At 51.6% G+C, this 10863-nt stretch overlaps 1 protein-coding gene across 6 annotated transcripts in view; it reads right to left on the bottom strand.

Moving 5' to 3' along the window:
- Nucleotides 1-9881, bottom strand: part of FGD3 (FYVE, RhoGEF and PH domain containing 3) — a 46875-nt gene extending 36994 nt beyond the window's left edge. For 3 of the 6 annotated variants that reach the window (XM_024741336.1, XM_024741337.1, XM_024741335.1), the window contains exon 1: nt 9704-9874. The gene's annotated coding sequence lies outside the window, so the exon portion shown is untranslated. Of the gene's footprint in view, nt 1-9703 lie in introns of all 6 variants that reach the window. The other 3 variants (XM_024741338.1, XM_024741339.1, XM_024741340.1) reach the window with 3 other exon arrangements.
- Nucleotides 9882-10863: the final 982 nt, after the last annotated feature.

The raw sequence follows: 10863 nt of genomic DNA on the forward strand, positions 1-10863 counted from the left end.
GAAATTGACCCACATATGATACAGATGTTAGAATTACCAGACAAGACAAGGTCATTAAGGCAGCAGCAGTTACCCGCATTATATTTAAAAGGTCAGTAGAAACATGAAGAATAAAAAAAAGATGCAAATCCAACTTCCAGAGATGAAAACCACAAAGTGTGTGATCAAGACCCACAGGAAGGGACTGATGGCAGATTAGATATTGTAGAAGAAAAATTAGTGAGTTTAGAGAGACAATAGAAGCTATCTAAAATGAAAGAGCGAGAATGAATTGTGAGATGTGGAGAAACTTTAAGCAGCATAATATCTGTGTAACCAGAATATATATGTGGAGTCTCAAAAAAGGAGTGAGCTTGAAAAATATTTGAGAAAAATAATGACCAAAATTGATACCAATTCTACACAAATCTTTCAACCATTGAGGGGAAAAGAGAATACTTCTGAACAACATGGATGAATCTAGAAATAATCGTGCCAGGTGAAAGAAGACGGACAAAAAAAAGGCACCTACTTTTTTCTCATTTACATAGAGTTCTAGGAAATGTACACTAACAGGTGCTGCCAGAAAGCAGACAGGGATGTCGCCTGGAAGGAGGGGTAGGTGTGGTGTGGGGGTTACAACGGAACACAGAGAAGCCCTCAAGGGGTGATAGCTATGCTCATCATCTTGGCAGTGGCGACACTTTCACAGGTGTATATGTGTATGTTGAAACGTCAAATTGTACATTTTAAACATATGCAGTTAATTGTATGTTGATTATACCCCGTGGAAGGTGATACCTCTGAGCTGTGCAAACTTGGTGAGTTGCTGACACTCACCAAGTGTCATTTTCCTTGTTACAGAAGGGACAATGAATCATGTAGAGGAGGGTGGTGAGGGGTGTGGCAGGCCCAGAGGCTGGGGAGGCTGGCCTGCCTGGATACCCTTCAAAGGGAGGAAGTGTGCCTTTCCTCTGGAGGCCCTTTAGCCATGACCATCTTAACTTCCAAGGGTTTTAGTGCAAGGGCAACTGAACCATGCTCGGCCAGACTGGGAAGCCCAGGGCTCAGCATAAAGACACCCTCCAGGGAGCAGAGTACGTGGTGGAGGAAGGTCCTCGTTGCAGAGCAACCTTCCTAAAGATCAGACGACCCTCTGATCTGATTTGGGAAGCCACAGGATACAGCCCACAGCCTCGCTTACCTCAGGACTGGTCTCCCTGCTGCCTGTCCAAGGCCAAAGTGAGTGCAGGGCAGGCCAGTCCAGTTCCAGCCTCCCCTCCACACTGCTCAGAGCCGGAGGCTAGGGTAGGGTTGGGGGAGAGGAAACACATGTCCAAGGGTGCCCAACATACACACATATAAACACACACATGCCTCCACACGTGTACACACATATGCACATGCACAAATACATATAAACACATATCCAATTGTACATACACACCCACACACCCCATGTGCCAGGAGATGTGCTGTGTGCTTTTGTACCCTTGCTCAGTCACAATCACCAAGGTGGGTGACATTCCATGTTTCAGACAAGGACGCCAAGGCTGACCCTGGCCATGCTGGCCTGGGGTAATCAGCACCCAGGAGCTGGGTCCCCCAGATATGCTGCTCTGAACCCCCTGGACTGGGCTCCGGGCTCATTCTGACATGCCCCAGGCCAGGGACGTGTAATCACGGAGAAGCCAAGGAACATCTGTCATTTCCTGTCTTCCCAGCCACTCAGCTCTCCCTTTAGAAGCCCTGAGCTGAGGGAGCCCACCCCAGGTGAGTTGAGCCTGCTGCCGAACTCAGGACCCAGGGCCCCTGACACCCGAGGCTGCCACCACCCAGCATCAAAGGCCCCAAACCTGGGACTGGGGGAGGTGTGGGGACTGGAGAAGTACAGAGAAATTAAATGTGCCCCACTATCTAGTGCGTTGTGGACCGTTAAGTGGCTCCATCCACAGTAGCCAGTTGGATGGGGTAGCATGAATGCTGTGGCGCCTGCCCTGGAGTCTCTGAACCGCTTGGTAGCTGCCTGAGATGGGCAGGGATAGTCTTACAGACCTGCCGCTGGACGTCCCCACCTTGGAAACAGTGTAGGAACCCCCACTAAAACCACCATTATGCCCATCTCACTTGCTGCCTGTCACCTGGTACCCTGGAGGCCCCAAGTGGGCAGAGACCTCGGTGTCTTGTCACTGACATGGCTTAGTGGCCCCGGCATGTGGAGCCCCAGCTGACAGCTGGCAGCAGCCATCAGATGTGTGAGCCTGAGAAGAAGACTTTGAAACAGTTCCAGCCCTCGCTGGCAACAGTCCCAGAGAAACCCTGAGTGAGAGCCATGGGAATGCACCCCACGAGCCCCAGAATCATGAGAGATGACAATCCTTGGTGGGGTTGCTCTTTACCCTACCATGTCCAGGTGGTTGGTTACGTGAAGGAGGTAATCCAAACAATACTGAAAGTGCCATAGGGCGATACCAGAAACTGCTGGGCTGCACGCAGGTTGCAGGCTGGGAGACAAGGCTGCAGAAACCCACAAGGCTGTATTAGCAGTGACAAAAGTCTGGCTGCGTTGGCCATGCCAGATGTAGCAATCAATGACATGTCAGCAAAGCTGCCCAGTGACCCAGGGGTGCCTGCGCTCCAGTGTCAGGATCCAGAAGTGCAATACTTGCCTTGGGGCCTCAGCCCGGGAAGTGCCCTGGCTGCAGCTGGTACAGTCTGCGTTCTCCATCCTGTGTGCTGAGAACACAGAGATGGACACAGGTACTGTGGGGTGCCACATGCTTCAAAATTCGCTGGGGTCAATGGGACCTCGGGGCGGGATGGGGCCAGCAGAGTGGGGAGGAAAGGAGACGGATCAGCACAGCACCATCCCAGCTTGCTGGGACGCCCTGCTCAGATGTTCCCCAAACAGTTCACACCATCACTTTAAAAAGTTACTGTTTTTTTTTTGTTTTTGTTTTTGTTTTTGTTTTTGCGGCACGCAGGCCTTTCACTGTTGTGGCCTCTCCCGTTGCGGAGCACAGGTTCCAGACGCGCAGGCTCCGCGGCCATGGCACGGCATGTGGGATCTTCCTGGACCGGGGCACGAACCCCTGTCTCCTGCATCGGCAGGCGGACTCTCAACTACTACGCCACCAGGGAAGCCCACTGTTATTTTTTTAAACCGCATGAGTGATGGGTCATTTTTTTTTTAAGAAAAAGATATTATGGAAAAACAAAAAAGAAGCAAAAGTTACCTGTCCGTTCTAGTACTGGGATACTGGTGACTGGGCAGGGGCCTGCAGGCTGGACAGCGGGGGTGTGAGGTAGGTGCGGGTCCTAACGCTCCTGGGTGTGCTGCAGCTTTTCTTAGAGAAGCTGCATTTGTTTCAACACCAAATTCCAACATGAATCCCTTATGTCCTCAAGAACGCATTTCTCCCAGAAGAATTGAAAGCAGAGACTCGAACAGATGTTTGCCCCCTGTTCACATGTGAACAAAGGTTCAGAGCAGCATTTTTCACAGTGGCCAAAAGGTGGAAGCCTACTTCAACATGAATGAACCTCGAGGAAGTGTGTGTCTGGAACAACCCAGACACAAAAGGATAAATATTAAGATTCCGCTTGGGTGAGGTACCTGGAGGGGGCAAATCATAGAGACAGAAAGTAGAATGGTGGAACTGAGACTGGGGAATGGGGAGTTAGTACTGAATGGAATAGATTTTCATTTTGGAATGATAAAAAAGTTCTGGAGATGCATGGTGGCGATGGTGCATAACAACGTGAATGTACTTAATGCCGCTGGGCTGTACACCTAAAAGTGTTAAAACGGTAAATTTTATGTTTTGTGTATTTTACCACAGTAAAAAATAAAAAAGTTTTTAAAAAAAGGAATGCATTTCAGAAAGGTTTGCATAGAAATTTCTGTAAATTAGGGTCAAAGTGACAGTGATTCGAAAGCACTGAAAACTTACTCCCTGCCCTGCATTCCTGTCACCCTGGGCCTCAAACCCAGGCTTTTTCTCCACTCACCCACCCGGAAGCCTCGAGGCCCACAGTGACGTGCGATTGTGGAGAGGCCTGGCCCTGAGCAAGAGCTGCCTGTAAACCTCTCACCCCGCTGCTGATGCGTCGTCACCCTGCACTGCCCACGCTACTCCTCAGGAAACACGGCCCCCAGGGCAGGGCCTCGAACAGACCTGGGGGGTGGTTGGATGGTTGGACTGTGGTCCATGCTCTGTGTGGCTCTGGCTCTGACCTCGGCCTCCAGACCATCTTTTGGTCCCCCACCTGACGAGGTGAGGCTCAGAGACAGCTCATGGCCCAGCACAGAACATGGGTATCATTATTAGAGGCTCAATAAATGATTGTGGGGAAAATGCAGGATGAGTTCCCAGTTGATTACACTCCTGAGACCACAGGTGCCTCACTGGGAGGGAGGTGGGAGGGCTAGAGCCCCCTGCCCACCAGGGAGGGCCAGCCAACTCCAGCTATGTAGAGGCCCTGCCTGGACTCCTCCTTGCTCTGACCCCAGGCCGTCTTCTTGGGCCTATGGGGGCATGACAGCCCCCATGGATTGCATGATGCATCTTTGGCCCTCCTGTGTGGATCCAGGGAGGCAGCAGCACAGTGGGCCTGAGGCCCTGCATCCAGAGTGATCAGTTTCTACCACTTATTGACCCGGTAACCAGAGATAAGCTCAACTTCCCCAAACCTCAGTTTCCTTGTCTGTAAAATTGGACCCAACAACAGTCCTGCAAAGGTTCTTAAAGCTTGAGGCAGTGCACAGCACTCTACCCTCAACTGGCCATGTCATACATTTTTAGTGGCCCTAAATGACAAACATGGGCAGGACACCGCACCAGGGTGATGGTCTTCAGCCATTAGCATCGCCTGAAGCTCCCAGGTCCCCTGTCACAGGGCCTGCTCAGCTGTAGTAGGAGTTGTGTGAAATCACACAATGAGCCCAGTAGTGATGAGGTGTGCCCAGAGCTGGATTGCCAGAAACAACCCAGGGGTGCCTGCGCTCCAGTGTCAGGATCCAGAAGTGCAATACTTGCCTTGGGGCCTCAGCCCGGGAAGTGCCCTGGCTGCAGCTGGTACAGTCTGCGTTCTCCATCCTGTGTGCTGAGAACACAGAGATGGACACAGGTACTGTGGGGTGCCACATGCTTCAAAATTCGCTGGGGTCAATGGGACCTCGGGGCGGGATGGGGCCAGCAGAGTGGGGAGGAAAGGAGACGGATCAGCACAGCACCATCCCAGCTTGCTGGGACGCCCTGCTCAGATGTTCCCCAAACAGTTCACACCATCACTTTAAAAAGTTACTGTTTTTTTTTTGTTTTTGTTTTTGTTTTTGTTTTTGCGGCACGCAGGCCTTTCACTGTTGTGGCCTCTCCCGTTGCGGAGCACAGGTTCCAGACGCGCAGGCTCCGCGGCCATGGCACGGCATGTGGGATCTTCCTGGACCGGGGCACGAACCCCTGTCTCCTGCATCGGCAGGCGGACTCTCAACTACTACGCCACCAGGGAAGCCCACTGTTATTTTTTTAAACCGCATGAGTGATGGGTCATTTTTTTTTTAAGAAAAAGATATTATGGAAAAACAAAAAAGAAGCAAAAGTTACCTGTCCGTTCTAGTACTGGGATACTGGTGACTGGGCAGGGGCCTGCAGGCTGGACAGCGGGGGTGTGAGGTAGGTGCGGGTCCTAACGCTCCTGGGTGTGCTGCAGCTTTTCTTAGAGAAGCTGCATTTGTTTCAACACCAAATTCCAACATGAATCCCTTATGTCCTCAAGAACGCATTTCTCCCAGAAGAATTGAAAGCAGAGACTCGAACAGATGTTTGCCCCCTGTTCACATGTGAACAAAGGTTCAGAGCAGCATTTTTCACAGTGGCCAAAAGGTGGAAGCCTACTTCAACATGAATGAACCTCGAGGAAGTGTGTGTCTGGAACAACCCAGACACAAAAGGATAAATATTAAGATTCCGCTTGGGTGAGGTACCTGGAGGGGGCAAATCATAGAGACAGAAAGTAGAATGGTGGAACTGAGACTGGGGAATGGGGAGTTAGTACTGAATGGAATAGATTTTCATTTTGGAATGATAAAAAAGTTCTGGAGATGCATGGTGGCGATGGTGCATAACAACGTGAATGTACTTAATGCCGCTGGGCTGTACACCTAAAAGTGTTAAAACGGTAAATTTTATGTTTTGTGTATTTTACCACAGTAAAAAATAAAAAAGTTTTTAAAAAAAGGAATGCATTTCAGAAAGGTTTGCATAGAAATTTCTGTAAATTAGGGTCAAAGTGACAGTGATTCGAAAGCACTGAAAACTTACTCCCTGCCCTGCATTCCTGTCACCCTGGGCCTCAAACCCAGGCTTTTTCTCCACTCACCCACCCGGAAGCCTCGAGGCCCACAGTGACGTGCGATTGTGGAGAGGCCTGGCCCTGAGCAAGAGCTGCCTGTAAACCTCTCACCCCGCTGCTGATGCGTCGTCACCCTGCACTGCCCACGCTACTCCTCAGGAAACACGGCCCCCAGGGCAGGGCCTCGAACAGACCTGGGGGGTGGTTGGATGGTTGGACTGTGGTCCATGCTCTGTGTGGCTCTGGCTCTGACCTCGGCCTCCAGACCATCTTTTGGTCCCCCACCTGACGAGGTGAGGCTCAGAGACAGCTCATGGCCCAGCACAGAACATGGGTATCATTATTAGAGGCTCAATAAATGATTGTGGGGAAAATGCAGGATGAGTTCCCAGTTGATTACACTCCTGAGACCACAGGTGCCTCACTGGGAGGGAGGTGGGAGGGCTAGAGCCCCCTGCCCACCAGGGAGGGCCAGCCAACTCCAGCTATGTAGAGGCCCTGCCTGGACTCCTCCTTGCTCTGACCCCAGGCCGTCTTCTTGGGCCTATGGGGGCATGACAGCCCCCATGGATTGCATGATGCATCTTTGGCCCTCCTGTGTGGATCCAGGGAGGCAGCAGCACAGTGGGCCTGAGGCCCTGCATCCAGAGTGATCAGTTTCTACCACTTATTGACCCGGTAACCAGAGATAAGCTCAACTTCCCCAAACCTCAGTTTCCTTGTCTGTAAAATTGGACCCAACAACAGTCCTGCAAAGGTTCTTAAAGCTTGAGGCAGTGCACAGCACTCTACCCTCAACTGGCCATGTCATACATTTTTAGTGGCCCTAAATGACAAACATGGGCAGGACACCGCACCAGGGTGATGGTCTTCAGCCATTAGCATCGCCTGAAGCTCCCAGGTCCCCTGTCACAGGGCCTGCTCAGCTGTAGTAGGAGTTGTGTGAAATCACACAATGAGCCCAGTAGTGATGAGGTGTGCCCAGAGCTGGATTGCCAGAAACTCAGGGAACGCACTGGGTGCAGTGTAAGGAGCTATGACAAGAGGGGTTACATGCAGGGCTGCGCTGTGCGCAGGGTGGCTGTGCCTGGGAAACGGACCGCTGCACTGTTTCCTTCTTTTTCTTTTTTTTTTTTGGCTACGCTGCGTAGCATGTGGAATCTTAGTTCCCTGACCAGGGATCCAACCCATACCGCCTGCATTGGCAGCATGGAGTCTTAACCCCTGGACTACCAGGGAAGTCCCTGCACTGTTTCGACTTAATCTTTTTACTTATGTATTTACTTAATATTTTTCTTTATTTCGTGTTTTTAAATTTTCTATACTTATTTCTGTTTCATATTTTGTTTCCGTTTTTATTTTACTTTCATCTAGAAGGAGTATAAATATAAACACTACAGACACTGTACATTACCATACATTAAAAGCAACTATAAAAATGAAGTCACAACCTTTGAAATAAAAAATAAATCCTTCCTTGCACAGGCAGGTAGATGTGTGATAAAGCAAATAGAATCTCAGGAGGGGACACTGTAAAATTTTTGGAGCTTTGCTGTATGTTTGAAATGTTTTGTAATAAAGCTTTTGGGGAAAAAAGTTGATCTCTGCAGTACCCAAGATTTCCAGGCCCACACTTGGGGTGGGGCAAGGGGGGCTCCTTGTTCCATTCTGACCGCCTCCATTGGGCACCCATGGCTCACTACATACTTCTCTCTACTTTTGATTATGTTTGAAATTTTTATTTATAAAAGTAATGAAACAAAACAGACAAGAACTTTCCAACAGCTTCCGATTGACACTGAAATCCTTGAGCACAGATGTAACTCTGCCGCTCCTTCCCCACTGAGCCACCTCAGGGGCCTTTGCAAGGTGCTCCCTCTAGAGGAACAGCCTGGCGCAGCTCCCTGAACTCACTCCCTGCTCTGTGACAGGCCTTCCCCAGATGAGGCCGCCCCTCCTCCATCCCCGCTACTCCTCCAGGCTCACCCACACCTCCCACCTCCACTCCCCACTGGCTGCAGCCCACACAGGTGGAAATCTCACCTCCTTCACATGGTCCCCCACCTGGCAAACAGCAGGACTCAGTAAGCATGTTCGGTGAGAAAGTGAATAGATGAATTTGAATCGGCATCGCAAGCGGTCTTATTTCCCTTCTAATATGTACTTTTACATAACCATACAAAAATGTCCTCTGGCTGAGTCCAAATTTTGAAAATATAAAATGCAAATCAATATTACAGAAGGTCAAATCCCACCTCCTACAGTCCGTCACTCGACAGCCCCACGGTCGTCTCATCTAACTTCACAGTGACCTTGTTAGGTAATTACAGCGAAAGGGACACCCAGACAATGGATTCACCTTCCTAAAGCCACACACCTGCACCAGCAAGAGCTCTGTGTCCTGGGCACCGAGGGGCTCCAAGTGGGCCCCACCAAAACCCCCAGAGCTGATGTGTAAGGACAGCCACCATCCACTTCACTGGGGACCTAGGTGACCAGTCATCACACATGGGGGCTCAGACAGAGGGGACAGTATCCCAGACAGATGGAACAGCATTACAGACAGAGGAAACAGCATCCCGGGCAGAGGGAACAGAGCCTCAGACAGAGGGAACAGCACTGCAGAGAGAGGGAACAGCATCTCAGACAGAGGAAACAATGTCCCAACAGGGGAAACAGCATCCCAGACGGAGGGAATAGAGTCTCAGACAGAGGGAACAGCGTCCCAGGAAGAGGCAACAGCAACTCAGGCAGAGGGAACAGTGTCCCAGACAGAGGAAACAGTATCCCAGGCAGAGGGAACATTATCTCAGACAGAGAGAACAGCATCTGAGGCAGAGAGAACAGTGTCCCAGACAGAGGGAACAGCATCAGATAGCATCAGACAGAGGGAAGAGCACAAAGCAAATAAGAGTCAGCCAGGCCATCTGAAGAGCTGACAGTGTGCCTAGGTGGGTGAGCCCAGAAAGGGAGGGGATGGGACCTGGTGGTTGGAGCCAGGATGGATCTCATAGCTGTGGGTAGCCAGGGGGTCATGCAAGTGAGTGACACCCCATCCAGGTTTGGATTTCACATCTCGGCTATGGTTAATACTGCCCCAAGCTTACATTTTTACCCCTATGTTCACCCACTTTTTCATGGACCTGTTTCCTCATCTGTCAGGGGGGTCGTCAGATCCCACCTGGAGAAGGTGGCAATGATGCAGCAAGGCAGGTGCTCCTGGCACTGGATCAGCGACTCTTCCATGGTCACTGTTCTGGGTCCAGGGACACCCGCCACCCTAGGTTCTCAAGGGGCTCCGGGCAGCAAAGCCTCACCCTTCCTCTGGGGCCTCACTACCACATCTCAGCTTTAACCCCAACAGACCTACCACAGTCCAGGCTTCTGTGTGTGCAGAGCACAGTCTTGTCCAGCTTTGCGAGGCACTGCATATTTGGAGGTGCTGGTTTTTGTGCGGAGACAGACATCAGCCCGAGGAGCGGAACCAGGGCCTCTGGCCTCCTGCACCCAACCAGCTGGAGACAAACCACTTCCTCCCCCTCCGCGCCCGGCCCCACCCAGCCCCAGGGCCACTTGCCAGTCAAGCTGTCAGGCTCCAAAGGTTTGACTTTTCCCGGCTTGGCATCTTGCAGTCCATGGTCTAGGGCAAACGGTGAGCCTCAGTTTCTCTGTGACCTTCAGTTTCCTCTCCTGAAAGAACAGCGGAGTGAGGTCACCCTGGGCTTTGTCTGAGGACTAATCCGAATAGTAGCAGAGCTGCCCCAAGCACACCCAACCTCCAGGGGGCTGTGCTCACCTCCGGAGCCCGGCACCACTCAGACCCCAGTTCACATACAGGAAAGCTAAGTGGTCGAAGCATCTGCCCAAAGTCACAAGCTGGGGGAGGGGCTGCAAGCCAAACGTCCCAGTTGGCCACGAACACCAGCAGGGCACCAGCCACCTGCTGCCCCATGCTCAGTTTCCCCTCTCCAGTGGGGTCTCAGAGAACCCCAGGCCCAACTTTCCACCTCCCAAGGGGACTCCACAGCACCTCACCGACTGCAAGAAGCTGTAAATGGGCTGATTGCCAGCAACCACAGGGACTCCCACACTACAAACCCCAGAGGGTCCTGGGAGCCAAGTGCTCTGGGTGCAGTCGTACCCTAGAATGTGTCCGCTCTGTACAACAGGCACAAACACGGCTGCCTCTGGCACCCCATGGCTGTCCATGAGCCTCCCCCAGTCTGCAAGCCTCTCACAGGTGGTCCGCCCACCACCCTGCACTGTCTGGGCACAGTGTGGGATTCTGAGGAGACCCTGATGGGCTTGGCCTTCCTTCCTAGTAGCACTATCATGGACAGGCCCTGTCTGTCAGTACCTAAAATGCAGATTGCAGAGGAATCTTCTGGAGCCTCACCATGTGGAAAGGCCTAGCCCCCTAGGGACCGTGTTTGGGACCATTCATCCGTCCTCCGTAGGCCCAGCCTACTCAGGGACCCTGGCCTCAGGTTCATCTTTGCTAGAGTCTAAGCCACTGCAGATGACACCCAA

This window comes from Neophocaena asiaeorientalis, unplaced genomic scaffold (genome assembly GCF_003031525.2).
Source record: "Neophocaena asiaeorientalis asiaeorientalis breed wild unplaced genomic scaffold, Neophocaena_asiaeorientalis_V1.1 scaffold558, whole genome shotgun sequence".
Classification (NCBI taxonomy): Eukaryota; Metazoa; Chordata; class Mammalia; order Artiodactyla; family Phocoenidae; genus Neophocaena; species Neophocaena asiaeorientalis.